This window comes from Ambystoma mexicanum, chromosome 5q (genome assembly GCF_040938575.1).
Source record: "Ambystoma mexicanum isolate Mex_15411 chromosome 5q, UKY_AmexF1_1, whole genome shotgun sequence".
Lineage (NCBI taxonomy): Eukaryota > Metazoa > Chordata > Amphibia > Caudata > Ambystomatidae > Ambystoma > Ambystoma mexicanum.
The window spans coordinates 152,674,497-152,692,510 of record NC_090933.1 but is presented as its reverse complement, the minus strand read 5'-3'; positions in this window follow the sequence as shown (position 1 = coordinate 152,692,510).

The window sequence follows — 18,014 nt, the reverse complement described above, 5'->3', positions numbered from 1 at the left end:
CAAAAGCCTTAAAATCACTATAATTCGGTGATCTCTCAAATCTGTCCTGTGATATGCTTAAACTCTGGTGCGTATGCCCTGCCTCCTACACAGCAGACCTCTAATATTCCTTGCAAGCATTTAAGAGACAAATAAAACAACAATCCATTTTTTAATAACTTGTAATATTCATTGATCTCTTTGAAGCTTTTGGGTATAAAATGACAGCTGTCATGCCAGCTCGTGAATGCTCACTCTGTGGCTGCCATTTGTTCAAACAGCAGCTTCACTCTGCGCCTAATTGGCGGTGCATGTGTTCACCACTGGCACTGTGTCATTTTTATAAGGGGGTCGCCCACTTTCTGACCCTGTGACAGAATGCCATCATTAAGCGTGTGCAATTGTGATCTTTTCTTGATTTTTGCCAGGTGAAATGATGCTGTTTTTTTCTCTCAGTAAGTGGACTCTGCTAAACAGACCCCACTTTCACAAATGCTCCAGGATGAAAAGTCTAGTTCACAAATGTGTATTTGTCCGGACTGGCCTACTGACACAAAAGCAGCTGCAATGTAATTTGGCAACACGGCTGCTACAGGGTACCATGTGCCTTCATCAAACAGCCTGCTGGTGTCATGTTCATTGCAGCAGTCATGGGCTGCCTTTAAAAGAACTGTAATCTATGTTCAAAATACCTCTAAATGCAGTAACCTATTCATCTGCCAGCAGAGCTTTGGTAAATAACAGGATAACACTGTATCCGGTTAGAGATAGTGGCAGAAGAGGACGTTCAGTTAAAACCCAATTTGATGTAATTTAATATTTTGACTTGGTTTCCACTGGACCTGCAAGGCCAAGCCAGTGTATTGCATCTGGGCTGGAAGGCTGAGCTAGAACACATGGTGGGACTTGCCCAAGATGTTCTGTTTCCCAGGAGAATAGGACACACCTTCCCACACCTTCCCAAGGGGAAGTGTGAAGGCTGGGAGATTCAAAGATGCCTTTGAAACACAATGGGGAGGTCACACTAGGGAGATAATTACCGGGGCCCTGTTGATCTCAGGCAGATTAGGTCGGGGTGAAGGACTGTGTACTTGAAGGGGACCATCACTCTTTGGAAGGTGCCAGCCATCTAGGATTTGCCAGTCCCCCACTTCCTACCTGAGACTCCTCGTAGCATCCTGCAGACAAGGAACAGTGGAAGTTGGCATGACAAAGAATATCTCTTATTACAACAGAACGGATTGGACTTGTACAGGGCTTGGAATGGACAAAACCATTGTGCAAATGGCCTGAATATGCAGGTTATCCCCCCGTCCTCCCTTAATTGAATCATCTTAGACCCCCCCTTTGGCGTAGCATCTGGAGGAACCTTCTTGAAGAATCATCTTAGAAACATCTTGAAAAAGATTTCACTGGAGCCTTGTTCTGATGAAGACTGTCCAAGGTCCCCATAAATGTGTGTGAAGAGAAGGCTTTCCAAGTAGGGTGCACTTCAAGGGAACATTTGACATGACCTGCTGGAGGTACGCCTGACTGCTGCTGGAAAGCTGTTACTCAGGATTCTACCGGCTGAAATGGCAGCCCTGCTAGGATCCATGGTAACCATCCTGGCTGGGAAGGGCTGAAGACAGATTCACCTTTTCTCAGGTGTCCAGCGTGAAGGATGCAATACCACCAGAAGGACCAAAAGAAGCAGCTTGTCAGTGCTCTGCCCACTTTTGAGCTGAGCTGGCTTTGACATTCTCTCAACTTTGAACTAATCCAAGTGCATTTGAGCTACAGCACCTCGATCATCGCTGCCTGTTCCAAATGTCTTGGAGTGAAGAGCCATTGCTGCTTGTTGACTCTGCTGCTGGATCCTGTCAAACTAGCTCACTGGTGTAGCCCAATCTCTGCTTTCCTCACATTGAGGCAAGGCTCCGAGCTATTCCGACGTAAACATCACCTGGCTGTCCCAAGCTACTTCGAACCACAAGATGTTGCTTCTTGTTGAATTACACTGTCTTGTTGCATCCCGTGGAGCGAGCTCACCAACTCGAATCTGACTCGAAGCTTCGGAAAGGGTCCAGAATCCCAGCTCACCGCAGTTGATGCCCTGATAAAAGATGCGAAGATATATAAGTGGTTATGTCCCCTGGCCATGTTCCCCCATGTCATATCTGCATTCACTGTTGATCTCCTAGAGGGGTGGGTTGTTAAAGGTTTTTAATAGTGTGTCTGTCTTTTTAGTCTTACAGTCCTTTTTTTCTAGAATCTGAATTGGACATGTATTTTCTTTTGGTACATGTAATACTATTTTTGTTTTGGGTGCTTCCATGCAGGCTCACACTCTTGAGAAGAGAAGCCTGCCCCCTTTACTCATCCTACATCCTATGCCGTACACTATGTAACTTGCAATTTGTATAGTGTATCACTGTGATTATATGATTCTAGCCTAGCAGACCGCCGATATTATTTCTTGCCTCATTACCCACTATCTGCCTTTGAGCTATGGTACTTTAACACTTAAACCCAGTTCAAAGATCTTGTGTCAGTACTTGCCACCCAGCACTAACATACTGTGTTGTCTGGTGTCTAGTGAAATGGACGACAGACAAATGTGCGACAGACAAATGGTCGACACAATTTGGTCGACAGGACAAATGATTGAATTTTTTTTTTATTTATGTATATATTTTTTAGGTTTTCGTTTAGGGAAATAAGGGGTTTTTAGCAAAAAAAAGGGTTTGGGGGGGACACCCAAAAAAAATAAAATGTGAAAAAAAAAAAAATTCGATCATTTGACCTGTCGACCTTTTGGTGTCCACCATTTGTCCTGTCAACCATTTAGATTCGACCAATTGACCTACAACCGTGTTATCTACCTCCATACTCAATATTGTCACCACACTGAGCCTGACTTTGTTGTACTTTAATAGTAGAATACTGCTGTGCCTGTCACTTCTCTCACTCTACAACAAGCTTATCGCGGCACCCAATCATATGTATGTATGTATGTATGTATCCGCCTTATTGTTGCGCCCTGACACCTTAATCTATCATCTATTTCACTTGCGTCTAATCATTGGTATCTAGCAGCTAACCTATGGTTGTGCCTTGACTTTGCATATGTACCCTGGCATTTGATTTCTGCACTACACATATTGTTGTGCCTAACCACCGGCACTCAGTTCCTAGCCTGCTGCTTTGCTGTGACCCGCTGTGTTGAGATATTACGCACCAGCACCTAGCCTACTGGGATGCTTGATACTTGAATGTATGATGCTTGATACTTGAATCTCGCACGATGTTTACTGTTGCACCTTGTCCTCTATCTGCATCTTGTAACTAGCCTTTCGCGACACCTAACATTTGAAGTTATTATTTAGCATACTATTGGGCCTCCTCCCATCTCATCCACATGGCTCTACATTGCATTGTGAACTAATCTTTATGTCTGCCTAGTATGCTTGTTCAGATTCCTGAGACACACATACGTTACATTAGCACTGTTTTTGCATATGTCCCGCTACGCCATACCAGCAGATACCTACTACCTAGTCCAACCACTAGCCCTCCTCTATTGCAATACAATTGTAGCTTCCTCCTCTCATAGCTTGTTATCTCATGGCAACTAGTCACTGCGCCCTGAGCACACCCAGTCAACATTGCTGAGTCTCTCCATCACCTCCTTAGTACATATCCCACCACCTTGCACCTAAACACATTACCTCGCTCTCATCCTCTCTCCCATCCAATCTAGGCTGCCTTGAGCACAATTACCTGTACACAATTCATGCTTAAAAGCACATTCACACTTCCACTATGTACTGGTGCCTAACTACTCTCCTTCGCTTACTGTACATCTACACCAAACGCTGGACTTTCCAGTCTCACCCACATACGGGCCACTATACGCCCACCCTTACTCCCAATGTAGCTACTACCCACACCTTATGGACTAACACCATGGTCTGTGTTAATCCTTACCTGGATGATCCTGCACTCTGGATATGTCACTTTGCTACCAAACCAACACTGAATCAACCCTGCCCTATTACTATTAGGAACCTCAGACTGAACTCTAGAACCACCCCACTCTGGATATGCCACTTTGCTACTAAACCAACACCGAATCAACCCTGTCCATTACTATTAGGAACCTCAGACTGAACTCTAGAACCACCCCATTAGAACAGTGCACATATTCTAAGCCATTTAATAGCTCATCATCACCTCTTAACAATATCACAAGCAACTACGTTCAAACCACTCCACGCTCCTACCACCCGTACATTACACTCAGAAACTTCAGGCTAGGTGATTGATTTTGGACTAAAACTCTCCAGCCTCACCCCCACAATAGAAATAAACATGTACATCAGCAAAACAATCCAGCCAAGCAGGCTAATGAACCAGAAACTACCTTGGCCCCAAACACTCGGCCTGACACTCCCTTACCAACACAGAAAACCCCTGCAAAAGACACCTTCATCAAAGTAGCCTTAGTGAATGCTAGGTCCCTCCCTGCCCACTCTTTGGACATTGCTGATTTTATAACTTCTGAAAAGCTTGACCTCCTTGCGGTCACGGAAACTTGGCTAAATGCAGCATCTGGCCCTTCCTTGGCCTTAGCCATACTTAATGACTATGCTCTCATTAGATGTGATAGAAACACCAACCAACTGAAGGGAGGTGGTCTCGCCTTCATCTTCAAAAACACCTTCAACATTAGAGTCATTCAGGATCTACAAATCCCCTCTGCTGAATCCCTGTCCATCAAACTACCATTATCACCTAACCACACAGGAACGGTGCACCTCATCTACAGTCCACCAGGACCCATATCCACATTCATTGAGGCCATTGTGTCCCTTATATCTACTGTTAAGACGGATTTCTGAACTCTGTCCTGGTGGCGCAGAAGTTCAGAAGGCCAACCTAATTACTTGGAACAGGGTAACCTCTGGACGAGCCAGACCAATCAAGGTAGCGATCGCGGCGGTCAAGACTAGGTCTCAAGAGGGGTGAGGGTGACTGAAAGCCCGCAATGAGCACACAAAGCAGGATCACTTACAAACTACTCCAAACAGGTGTTATATAAAAAATATATACACATTTATTTTAAGGCCTTTAAAACAATGACCGTAGCGAGAAAATCACAATATAACGATAGTAAACCAACACATACCATATCAACACAATGTATATACAAATACGACAGTCGCAAGCGTTATATGCACGAAATGTGTAGTCCACCTGCAAGGGAAGGAAAACAGGCAGTGCGATACAATGCTTTAGACTCAGTTCGTCTTCAGAGGCACCTAACTAGATGGAAGTCCGAGCCCTGCGAAGAGTAGAGCCTTGTGCTCAAAAGTACCTGCACATGCTGGTGCCAACGGGCAAAAGGAGAAGCTCTTCGAAGGAAGTCAGGCAGTTCAGTTTAGTGCTTACAGAAGAAGAACAAGTTCCGCGACTCAAGCACAGCCTCCACAGTGGGCAGAAGCAGAGCGCGAGTACGGCAAAAGGGTGCTGTTTTACACAGCGGGGAAAAGCAATGGGCTCCTGCAGGAGGGCGACCAGATCCTAGCTAAACTACTCACCGGTCCCCGATGCAAGCAGACCCAGGCTTCTCCGCATCAGTTTCAGCAGCTGGCAGGTTCAGAAGAGCAGGGAATGCCTCGTCGTCTTGTTGAGTAAAAAGACGTCCCAATCCAAGAAACCTGCACAGTTTTGTCACCACAGCAGGGCAATGGAGCGGCCATGTGTATCTGAGCCAAATGTACACTACTCACTTCCGACCTGGGAATGCCAAGTGTACGAAGCGTGTGAGAGTGACAAGGACTCGAAATACTACACAACCTGGCGGCGGTTACAGAGCAAGACTCACGTGTAAGCTGGTCAGTCAGCTGGATGGCCCAGAGATGCTTCCGAAGGCTTACTGGCAGGAGATGGTGAAGATGCCGAGAATAGCTGTTCCCGCTATTCCAAAGGGTCGAAGTACCAGTACAGGCCTTCTGGTTCGATCAAAGGTGAAAAGGGTTTCACAAGGCGACAGCAGTGCAGAGGAGGAGTCCTTCAGCGGGTCACCAGCGATTCCTCGGTCCAGCCTCTTGGTTGCAGGATACTTGGCTCCTGTATTCCTTCGTTCGTGAGAACTCAGGAGATCGACATGGTAGTGGTGTTTCCAGCCCCCTCTTATCCACGGTTCCCTTCGCGCCAAAACGGAGGGGACCCAATGGGAGATCCGCTCATCAACACACACACCATTCGTGGACCAATCACGGACCACGGTGGTCCCAGGCATTCACACCACCCTAGACTCTCTGGCACCCAGGATGTGTATTGGGACCAGACATCCCAGCCCACACCCTGGAGGCACACACAAGACATGTAGAAGCCTGCGAAAGCATCTGTGTTTCGCGGGAAAGTACATGCCCAAATAAGGAAGGCCCCGGGTCGGCTCGACCTGGGGAAGGTGAAGGGAGCAAGACGGTCAGCGGACAGGACAAAGGAGCCTCGTGGTCTGGCCATTTTGGGAGACAGGCCACCATTTTGGGTTAAGCGCAGAAAACGTGCTTAGAACGCAAAAAGGAGCTCAAAATACAAAGAAACGATCGCTGACACCATTCCCGTCCCTGAATTACTTGCACCGATCAAATACAATCCTAAACGAGTATCTATGGCCTGTAGAAGGCTAGAGACCCAAGAGAGCTGTAACTTAGCTTACAGTGCCCTCTTGTGTCATGTTGCACTAAAGCCGCAACATGATAAAAGAAACTACGGGAAACAGCGTTCCCCGGTACTGACTGTCTTAAGGGCATGTCAGTTTCCCCGTAAGAAAGGAGCGAAAGCCCAGAGGAGTGCAGCAGAAGGCTGCACTTCTCTGGCAAAGTCAAGAACAAGGTGAAAAACAACAGCAAAAAGTTTAGGGGTTGACACATGGAAGGAAAATTACCTACAATTACGAAATCTTTCCTAACACTCGCCCCTCCCAGACTATGGACAGGGGGAACTAATCCACCCCTGGATGAGTCTCTTGTTCAGGTCGGTTAAACATTCTGGACAACCCATCAGCATTGCTATGTTGGACACCTGGCCTATGCTCAATAGTGAAGTCGAAGCCTTGTAGACTTATGGACCACCTAAGCAACTTTGGATTCTCCCCCTTCATGTTCATTAGCCACTTTAAAGGCTTATGGTCAGTTTGCACAGTGAAGTGGGTCCCATAGAGGTAGGGCCTCAGCTTCCTTAGGGCCCACACAACAGAGAAACATTCTTTCTCTACCGTGGACCATCTGAGCTCTCTGTCCTTAAGCTGGCGACTAATAAAACCGATAGGGTGTTCCTTACCCTTCTCATCTACTTGTGATAGTACAGCTCCTATCCCAGTGTCAGAGGCGTCCGTCTGCACGATAAAAGGTCTTTGATAATCAGGGGCCCTGAGGACAGGGGCCTGGCACAAGGAGTCTTTTAAGCCATTGAAGGCTTTCTCACACTCGTCGGTCCAAGTTACCTTCTTGGGTTTCTTCGGAGTTGTGAGGGCAGTCAGAGGGGCAGCTATGGTGCCATAGTCTGCCACAAAATTGCGGTAATACCCCGTGAGTCCTAAGAAGGCTCTCACTTGGGTTTGTGTAGTGGGGGTAGGCCAGTCTTGTACTGCTTGTACTTTACTGGGTAGAGGCTGTCTCCTCCCTCCACCTACTTCATGTCCAAGGTAAACCACTGAACCTTGTCCATTTTGGTGAGGGGCCACTCGGACACCCTCAAAAGAGCTATCTGAAGGACTGCTTTGGAACAGGTCGGGGAGAGGTTCAGACTCCTCTTCCTCAACGTCTGAAGCCAGTAGCAGTGCTGCGATTTCGACGCTTGGGACGAAAGCCTTCAGCCTATTCACGTGAAACACTTTTGGAGCCTGTCCAGGCCTTCCAAGGTCCACTGAATAGTTAACCTCACCCAGGGGCTCCACCACTGGGTAAGGGCCTGACCATTTGTCCTGTAAAGCTCGAGGCCTTATGGGATTCATGATCAGGACTTGCTGACCAAGTGTAAAGTTGATGAGGGAAGCTTTCTGGTCGTACCAATGTTTCATCAGCGCTTGCCCTGCCTTCAATTTATCACTAGCCAAGCCCATCAGAAGTACCATCCGTTTTCTGAGCCCTCGCACATAATCAACTACGTTGGTAGTAACAGGGGGAGTGGGCATCTCCCATCCCTCCTTGACGATGGCTAAGGGTCCCCGTACGGGATGACCGAACAGAAGTTCGAAGGGGCTGAAGCCAACACCCTCCTGTGGTACCTTTCGGTAGGCAAACAGTAAGCATGAAACAAGAAGATCCCATTTTCTTCTCTGAGGCTCCTCCAGAGCCCCAATCACGCTCTTTAACGTCCTGTTAAAACGCCCCCCCAGACCATTGGTCTGGGGGTGGTATGCAGAAGAGAACTTGTAGGTGACCCCACACTCTTTCCACATAGCCTGCATATACTTCGACATAAAGTTGCTGCCACGATCTGACACAACTTCTTTAGGGAAGCCAACCCTAGTAAATATGACGAGTAAAGCTTCTGCAACTGACTTGGCAGTTACAGTTTTCAATGGGATGGCCTCAGGATATCTGGTTGCATGGTCGACCAGCACCAGGATAAACCTATTGCCTGAGGATGTTTGCGGGTCAAGGGGACCAACGATGTCGATCCCTACCCTTTCAAATGGTACCCCCACAACTGGGAGCGGTACCAACGGAGCTTGGATTGTCGCGCCAACCTTACCAGACAACTGGCAAGAGGCACAACTCCTGCAGTGACTTTCTACTTGCACCCCCATCTTGGGCCAGTAGAAGTGCATGGATAACCTTTGCTTGGTCCTCTTCATACCAAGGTGACCAGCAAGGGGAACTTCATGCGCCAACTGCAGGAGGAAGGGCCTAACAGCAAGGGGAACCACCAACCTCCTATGGTCTCCTTCTGTAGACTCTGTGGGCTCACTATACAGGAGTCCACCTTCCCAATAAATCCTATGTGTCCCAGGAGGTTCACCCTTTACGCTGGGAGCAGGCCTGTCTCCTTAGGCCTTCCAGAGATGGGCACTCACGTTGGCCTTTACTGAATTCGTCCCTATCAGGACCTCCTTCAACTAACAAGTCTTTTAGTTCAGGATGATCGTTGGGGTCAAATACTTCAGGCATCGCCACCTCCTCGTCAGGCCCGGGCGATTGACCAACTTCCTCCACCGCAGTGGTAGACGAGCTCGGGGGAATATTCTCTTTCCCTCGTCTTGACTTGTCGACTCCTTTCGCCTTGGGTTTCCCCTTCGGCTGGGGCGGCGTATTGGTCTTGGCCAATGCTGCCCGTGCTTGAGACCGTGTGTAGGGTCTTTCGGCAGTGTCTCCTACGAGCCCTAAAGCTCTGAGATCATAACCTAACAAGACCTTTCCCGGGACATTTCTCTGAATGCTCACTGGAATCCTGACTGCTGTACCATTTAAAGTAAGATTTACAGGTATTACTGGAAACATACGGAGGGGGCCGTCAGCCAACTTAGTGGGCATCAGAGTAGCTCTGGCAACTTCCTCTGAGTCTACCAAGGTAGAATCCACTACAGTGCGACTGCACCCACTATCCCTAAGAGCTGGAGTATCCACTCCATTGATCAGCACACTGTCTTTAAAGTAGTGCTTGGTATTATCCGGAATCCTAGCATAAGCCTCTGCGACTTTAGGCTCCCAGGAACCCAGGGAAACTAAAACTACCTCAGCCTCTATCCCGCTGGGAAATGAGTCTGAGGAGAAGGATGCTCCTGTAATCTCTTCTTCCTCGTAGGAGGAGAAGGCCAGATTAGCGGAGTGGACCCCCAAAGGTCTAACCTTACACCGGGGATCAAAACAAGATCCATTGGGTCTGTTTACATAGGGAGGCTTATTGTAACCAAAGTTCTGTTTCGGAGGCGGACCTCCACTACCCTGTGAGTTCTCTTGTGTCTTACCCTTATTTTTCTTTTTGTGGCCCTTATGAGAAGAAGATTCAGCAGATTCTCCACCCTCCATATCTTTGGACTTTTTCCCTTCCTCCTGCTTACCAGGATGAGTTTTGTCCTTATGGGACACTCGATGTGACACCCATAAGTCTGCTGCAATGGCCAGCTTCTTAGGATCTATCTCCTTCGAATCGGCCAAATGCTGCTTAAGCTCCGGGGAAGAAGAAGCAAAAATGTGTTCCAGCATGACAAGATTTATCATGCCTTCGAAGGTAGAAACCTTATAACCTTCGACCCAGCCAGTTAAGTTTTTCAAGGATTCAGTGACATAAGATACCCAAGTACCACCTTCCTTTTTCTTATACTCTCTGAAACGTTTCAAATATTGGGCCGGAGTCTTCCCAAACTTTAAAATGAGAGTTTGCTTTAACATTGCGAAATCAGCTCGCTCAGCCTTCGACATTTCCATAATGGCACTACAGCCAGAATGGGGCAGTCTGCTGAGTAACCAGGCAATCTTATCAGCATTGTCAACTGGTTGAACTTCGCATGCATACTCAAACGCATTCAGCCAGTCCATAATGTAATTCCTTTCTTCATACACACTGAGCAGATCTTTCGGAAACCGTGGATGAGAGGAAGCCCCAGACCCATGTCCAGGACCCTTGGACCCATTTGAAACCTGAAGCTTGGCCAGTTCCAACTGGTGATCCCTGTCTTTTTGTTTTTCTGCCTGTTCGATTTTTAGTTTGGCTATGCTGAATTCAAGCTCCTGCTGCCTAAACCGCAGCTCTTGCTTCTTGAATTCAAGTATAGCATCCCCATCAACACTGGCAGAGGAAACATTAGACATCTCGTCCTCCCTGTCCTCGTGGTCGCGATGGATCAGTGCAGCGGCAGAACCATCGGTTCTACCAGTGAGAGCAGCCCCACCACCTTCCGCACTGTCTTCAGAAGTTATAGCGTCAAGCTGCGCTTCTTGCCACGCCACGATTCTTTGGATCATTTCCAATTTCGTGCCTTGAGAGGAAACACCTCTCGCCGCACACATCTTCTTCAATGTTTCTGATTTGGAAGCATTTAAAGTTAACAAGGTATTTGTTTCCATACTGTTAGATAGGACTATGGCCTTTTTAAAGTTATACTACAACAACTCACTACGTGTCCTGGTTGGAATAACCTGAAATGCCTTAGTTCGTGCGCAACACTGGATACCTTCAGTCGTACCCCACCGCTGTACACCAATTTGTTAAGACGGATTTCTGAACTATGTCCTGGTGGCGCAGAAGTTCAGAAGGCCAACCTAATTACTTGGAACAGGGTAACCTCTGGACGAGCCAGACCAATCAAGGTAGCGATCGCGGCGGTCAAGACTAGGTCTCAAGAGGGGTGAGGGTGACTGAAAGCCCGCAATGTGCACACAAAGCAAGATCACTTACAAACTACTCCAAACAGGTGTTATATAAAAAATATATACACATTTATTTTAAGGCCTTTAAAACAATGACCGTAGCGAGAAAATCACAATATAACGATAGTAAACCAACACATACCATATCAACACAATATATATACAAATACGACAGTCGCAAGCGTTATATGCACGAAATGTGTAGTCCACCTGCAAGGGAAGGAAAACAGGCAGTGCGATACAATGCTTTAGACTCAGTTCGTCTTCAGAGGCACCTAACTAGATGGAAGTCCGAGCCCTGCGAAGAGTGGAGCCTTGTGCTCAAAAGTACCTGCACATGCTGGTGCCAACGGGCAAAAGGAGAAGCTCTTCGAAGGAAGTCAGGCAGTTCAGTTTAGTGCTTACAGAAGAAGAACAAGTTCTGCGACTCAAGCGCAGCCTCCACAGTGGGCAGAAGCAGAGCGCGAGTACGGCAAAAGGGTGCTGTTTTACACAGCGGGGAAAAGCAATGGGCTCCTGCAGGAGGGCGACCAGATCCTAGCTAAACTACTCACCGGTCCCCGATGCAAGCAGACCCAGGCTTCTCCGCGTCAGTTTCAGCAGCTGGCAGGTTCAGAAGAGCAGGGAACGCCTCGTTGTCGTGTTGAGTAAAAAGACGTCCCAATCGAAGAAACCTCCACAGTTTTGTCACCACAGCAGGGCAACGGAGCGGCCGTGTGTATCTGAGCCAAATGTACACTACTCACTTCCGACCTGGGAACGCCAAGTGTACGAAGCGTGTGAGAGTGACAAGGACTCGAAATACTACACAACCTGGCGGCGGTTACAGAGCAAGACTCCCGTGTAAGCTGGTCAGTCAGCTGGATGGCCCAGAGACGCTTCCGAAGGCTTACTGGCAGGAGATGGTGAAGATGCCGAGAATAGCTGTTCCCGCTATTCCAAAGGGTCGAAGTACCAGTACAGACCTTCTGGTTCGATCAAAGGTGAAAAGGGTTTCACAAGGCGACAGCAGTGCAGAGGAGGAGTCCTTCAGCGGGTCACCAGCGATTCCTCGGTCCAGCCTCTTGGTTGCAGGATACTTGGCTCCTGTATTCCTTCGTTCATGAGAACTCAGGAGATCGACATGGTAGTGGTGTTTCCAGCCCCCTCTTATCCACGGTTCCCTTCGCGCCAAAACAGAGGGGACCCAATGGGAGATCCGCTCATCAACACACACACCATTCGTGGACCAATCACGGACCACGGTGGTCCCAGGCATTCACACCACCCTAGACTCTCTGGCACCCAGGATGTGTATTGGGACCAGACATCCCAGCCCACACCCTGGAGGCACACATAAGACATGTAGAAGCCCGCGAAAGCATCTGTGTTTCGCGGGAAAGTACATGCCCAAATAAGGAAGGCCCCGGGTTGGCTCGACCTGGGGAAGGTGAAGGGAGCAAGACGGTCAGCGGACAGGACAAAGGAGCCTCGTGGTCAGGCCATTTTGGGAGCCAGGCCACCATTTTGGGTTAAGCGCAGAGAACGTGCTTAGAACGCCAAAAGGAGCTCAAAATACAAAGAAACGATCGCTGCCACCATTCCCGTCCCTGAATTACTTGCACCGATCAAATACAATCCTAAACGAGTATCTAGGGCCTGTAGAAGGCTAGAGACCCAAGAGAGCTGTAACTTAGCTTACAGTGCCCTCTTGTGTCATGTTGCACTAAAGCCGCAACATGATAAAAGAAACTACGGGAAACAGCGTTCCCCGGTACTGACTGTCTTAAGGGCATGTCAGTTTCCCCGTAAGAAAGGAGCGAAAGCCCAGAGGAGTGCAGCAGAAGGCTGCACTTTTCTGGCAAAGTCAAGAACAAGGTGAAAAACAACAGCAAAAAGTTTAGGGGTTGCCACATGGAAGGAAAATTACCTACAATTACGAAATCTTTCCTAACATCTACCAACACCAAACCTAATTCACAAAGTATTTTACTTGGTGATTTTAACCCTGCACCAATCATTGCTCCAGCTACCCACACTAGGTATAAGAAAGACATTACGCATGATAAACTCCTTCCTCTGAAACTCCCCCTCCTTAACAATACTTCTACGTCGGACCCCACAGTCCTAGTGGACATTTACAATCAGGCAATACTTACAGCAATGAATACCATCGCCCCTTTAAAATTGCGAAAACCTAAACCTCAACGTCATCTGAACTCGTGGTTCATGCCGCATCTGAGGGAATTGCGCAAAACTAAGAGAACGGCAGAAGCACACTGGAAAAAGTGTCCTTCAGCAAGTCCTTCAGCAAGTAATAAGAATGAGCTGACATTAGCCTCCTCCAACTACTAAAAGGCCATTATACTTGCTAAAAAAGACACCTACAACAAAAGGATCATACAAGTGGAATCAAATACAAAAGAACTTTTTAAGATTCTAAAAGAACTGGAATCTCCTATCACCCCTGTTGACAAATGTATCACAGATGCATGATGGTGTACTAATATCCGGAAGGCTCTCTTGGATAAAATAGCCTTGCTACAATCTAAAATTAACACAAAAAAATGCATGTTACTCTCTGACCCCGATTACAAACAATATCCTAGTAAGTTTTACACCTCTGAGCCCACCTGCAAACCATTCAGTTTCTCACCCCTAGCAATCTGGGAAGTAGAAAATATCATTAGGAAACTCAAACCATTTAATTGCCAAGGTGACGCTTGCCCTGCCCCGATTATCAAAGCAGCTGCACATGACCTTGCGCCATTTATCACCAACCTTATCAATGCCTCCTTCAAAACTGGTGTAGTGCCTGATAACTTAAAAGACACCTGGGTCATCCCTCTAATCAAAAAACCGACTCTTGACCCTGCCAACCCGTCTAACTACAGACCTATAACAACGGTACCCTTTTTACTAAAAATATTGGATAGAGCACCTTACCTGCAAATACAGGCTTACTTAGAATCTAACAAACTATTGGGTCTGAGACAATCCGGTTTCCGACCTAGACACAGTACGGAAACTGCCTTGATAGATCACACCACACAAATTCAAGTACTAAAATACAATGGTAAACTAGTACTCCTCTTACTGCTTGATCTGTCAGCAGCTTTTGATCTGGTCAACCACCAAACGCTCTGCCACCATCTGAAATCTGCAGCACATTTCTCCAACTGGGCCACTCTCTGGATCAGCTCCTTCCTGGCTAACAGAACTATGAGGGTCTTTTCCTCTTCCGACTCTGCTGAACCATCCCTGGTACTCTATGGGGTTCCACAAGGCTCTTGTGTCTCCCCATAATGTCTTCACAAAGCCCCTGTGCGACATACTTGACTATCTGGATGTTCCGTATACTAACAATGCGGACGACACCCAGATACTCATTCCCATCTCTGGTGACTATGCAACAGACAGCAATACCCTCAACGAAATCTACTCAGTGATACAAGCATGGATGGCGCAACATGGTCTTTGTCTAAACGACGAAAAAACTGAGCTGCTAATCCTTGGTACTCACGCTAAACTGAAGAAACTAAATTCTGCCTTCAAATCATTTACTATACATGGTAACCTCATCACTGTATCCAACAACACTAAAACACTTGGCATTTATCTTGACTCCACCTTATCCTTCTCCAAACAAACCAACGCGGTTGCAACATCATCCTCATACACATGTAAACTAATCACCGCCTGCAGGCCTTTCATTACCACACCTAATTGCATCACACTTGCCAGAACCCTAGTCTTGTCCAAAATTGATTATTGTAACGCCCTCTACTTAGGTGCCAGCCACAAAAACATCAATAAGTTACAAGTAATCCAGAATAATGCCATCAGTGCAGCCCTCAACATTCCGAAGAAGTCGCATATCTCTGAGACTAGACGCAACTTGCGTTGGCTTCCGGTAGAGCACAGAATATCGCTCAAAACTCTTGCCTTAAGACACAAAGCTAGGGCCAATCTTGCTCCAGCCTACATTATTAACCAACTAATTTCACTCACATCTTCAAGACCACTTAGAGCGGCCCAAGTGCACACAATGTCCATACCGAGATTCAAACTCCATAACTCGGGAGGTGCTAGCTTCCCTGTACTGGCATCAAAGTTATGGAACACACTCCCTGCTTCTCTCAGATCAGAACCTTCCTTCCATTTATTCAAACGCAACACTAAACGCTGGCTTCAGGACTTGGACACTATGACAGTCTAACTTCCTTAGAACATCAGGTTTATCTTCTGCCTTACTGTACTTATTGTATCCCCTACTTATTTATTTGCTTTCTCAGTACTGACTTGTTGACTCAGTATTGACTTGTTACTCCATTATCTTTTGTGTAATGGGTAGAACTAAAGTCTCCTGCCTTGCTCAAACTTTATTCTCATGATCTACTGTATGTAACTGTAACGGTGCTGTAACCTGTATGTAAGATGATGCGCCCGGTTGCCCATGGGCCTGGCTGCGCTTTACAAATAAAACAAATACAAATACAAATAAATGATGTATAGCATGCTGCACCTTTTTCACCTTTATGGTTAAGGTCACTGCAGTTGCACTAGTAGTGTGGGGCTTAGAAGGAATTTAGAAACCACTTCTCAGCCGTGTACCTTAGTCCTTTCATCACAGCCCCCATCGCCCGTGCCCACACTAGTCTTTCTACAAGGGCCGCAGTTACATACCTGTCGCACGGCATGCCCCTGCACCTCCTCCTGGCTCGAAACTAGAAACACCAAAGTTGTCTATGTGTGATGTCGTGTCTGGATTACCTTCTGCATAAAGATACGGGCCTGGTGTATTTAACCCGTTCAAATAACCAAGAATAGTAAAACCTTGATTAATACCTCTTCATTTATAATGTTGAAAAGTAAACGATATTATTTTTCTGCAAGTGCAAAGGTTTACATTCTGGAGTAGCTGCTGTTTTGCTTCATAATTTTCCTTCAGTTGTGTTAAAGCAAAAAGTATTTCATAACCCGTGTTTACATTCGAATTAGAGACACACAATACAAAGTGAGCTGGTACAGGAAGCTGTGAAAACAACATTGGCTGTTTTCCCTAGTGCAAGGATTGCAAGCTGCTTGTAATGAGCAACCAAACAGCGCGCACTGATTTTTCCACAAAGACGTGACGTATTCAGCTCTGAGGAAGCTGACAGTCGATTTTCTGCTTTTGGAAACATAAAGGTGAGGAGAAAATGGAGGATAGGCCACATTGTGAAATTTTGACCGGTGACATGTCAGTAAGAGGTGATGGATGGCACCGTTCTCTTTCCTCTTTACAGGGATGTAGATGTTGTTTTCGATGTAAGGGCCTGCGTGTGGCTCTGACCCGCTTTCATGGCTTCCGACAAGGTGGAGAATCCCCGCCATGAAGGTGCTCATTTGACTGCTGCTTTCTTCTGCTCCCAGCCAGTGTAATTACTGACTGATTAGCTGGGAAAAAAAGTCGATTCTAGGAGGCAGAGGAATAAAAAGAAGCAGGGGATTAAAGCCAGTGATATTTGCGACATAGGCTTTTGTACCTATGAACCCTTGGTTTGTATAATGTGTTTTGTTAGCCGGTCGAGTGGCACAGCGAGTAGAGCGCTCGCTTTGACATCTGTGCAGAGCATGCTAACTCAAGTTCAAATCCTGGCGGGGGCCAAACTCAGCCTTTTATCCTTCCGAGCTCGATAAATGAGCACCACACACCGTGGGTAATAAGAAGCAGCGCTCAGATACCTGAGGGTTCGTAGCGCTATATAAATGCCAAATTATTATTAGGTAGGAAAAAAACGTGTTCATAATCTCTAGTAGCATTTACGTGCTAGCTTTTTTTGGTTTTTAATTAATTGTGATCTTTTGTGCAGGGAAAATGTTATTCGGTTTAGCAATCTGTTTTTTAACCCTTTAGGGGCACTGAAAAATATTTCATGCCTTACGTGTTGGGCACCCAGCATTACTCCCTAACGCTGCTGGCAGTAATAGATGCTATGATTCCGGTAGCATGATTTATGGGCACGATTAAAGCGAAAGCGCGTTAGGAGGGCTAAGGGCTCATAAAATCAGATAATGTTTCAGACAGACCAATTAATACACAATCAAGATAAAATAACTTACCGATTGCATGAGCAGCTTTGCAAAAGTCTTTGATGTGTGTGACTTGATTCAGCATTTTTCACACAGACGACTAGGTTGGAGACAGAAGCTTACACAAGCCCTCTAATTTCTTGTCGGGCATGGGCGTAATTTTAGGGGGTGGACAAGGGTGTTTGACACCCAACTTTTTTCGCCACACCATTTTCCCCCTCATTTGGCATGAGCTCCTTTCCTTTAGATGTCATGTACCTCCCCAACATTTTCAGCAAAGTTACTTCACTGTTGTCAGGTGTTTTGTCTTTACCGAGCTGCCATTGGCAGTACAGATATTAACCGCACCAAATTTGCAGCACGGGTGCTTATCGCACTGTTAAATGAGGAACGGGATTGGGATTTTGTCCGGATTGGGAGGGGGAGAGGATGGGGTGTGGCAGGTTTGGCAAGGTGGCTGTAAGGGGTTGCGGAGTGGTAGAAAAGGGCGTAGCTGAAGAGGGAAACAGTTCAGGACGGTGGGGGATACAGCATCAGAAGGTAAATGGAGTGCCTGCTTCAAAGGAGATGGATGGCAGTGGTGCAAGCTTTGAAGGGGAGCCCCCATACAGAGATGTG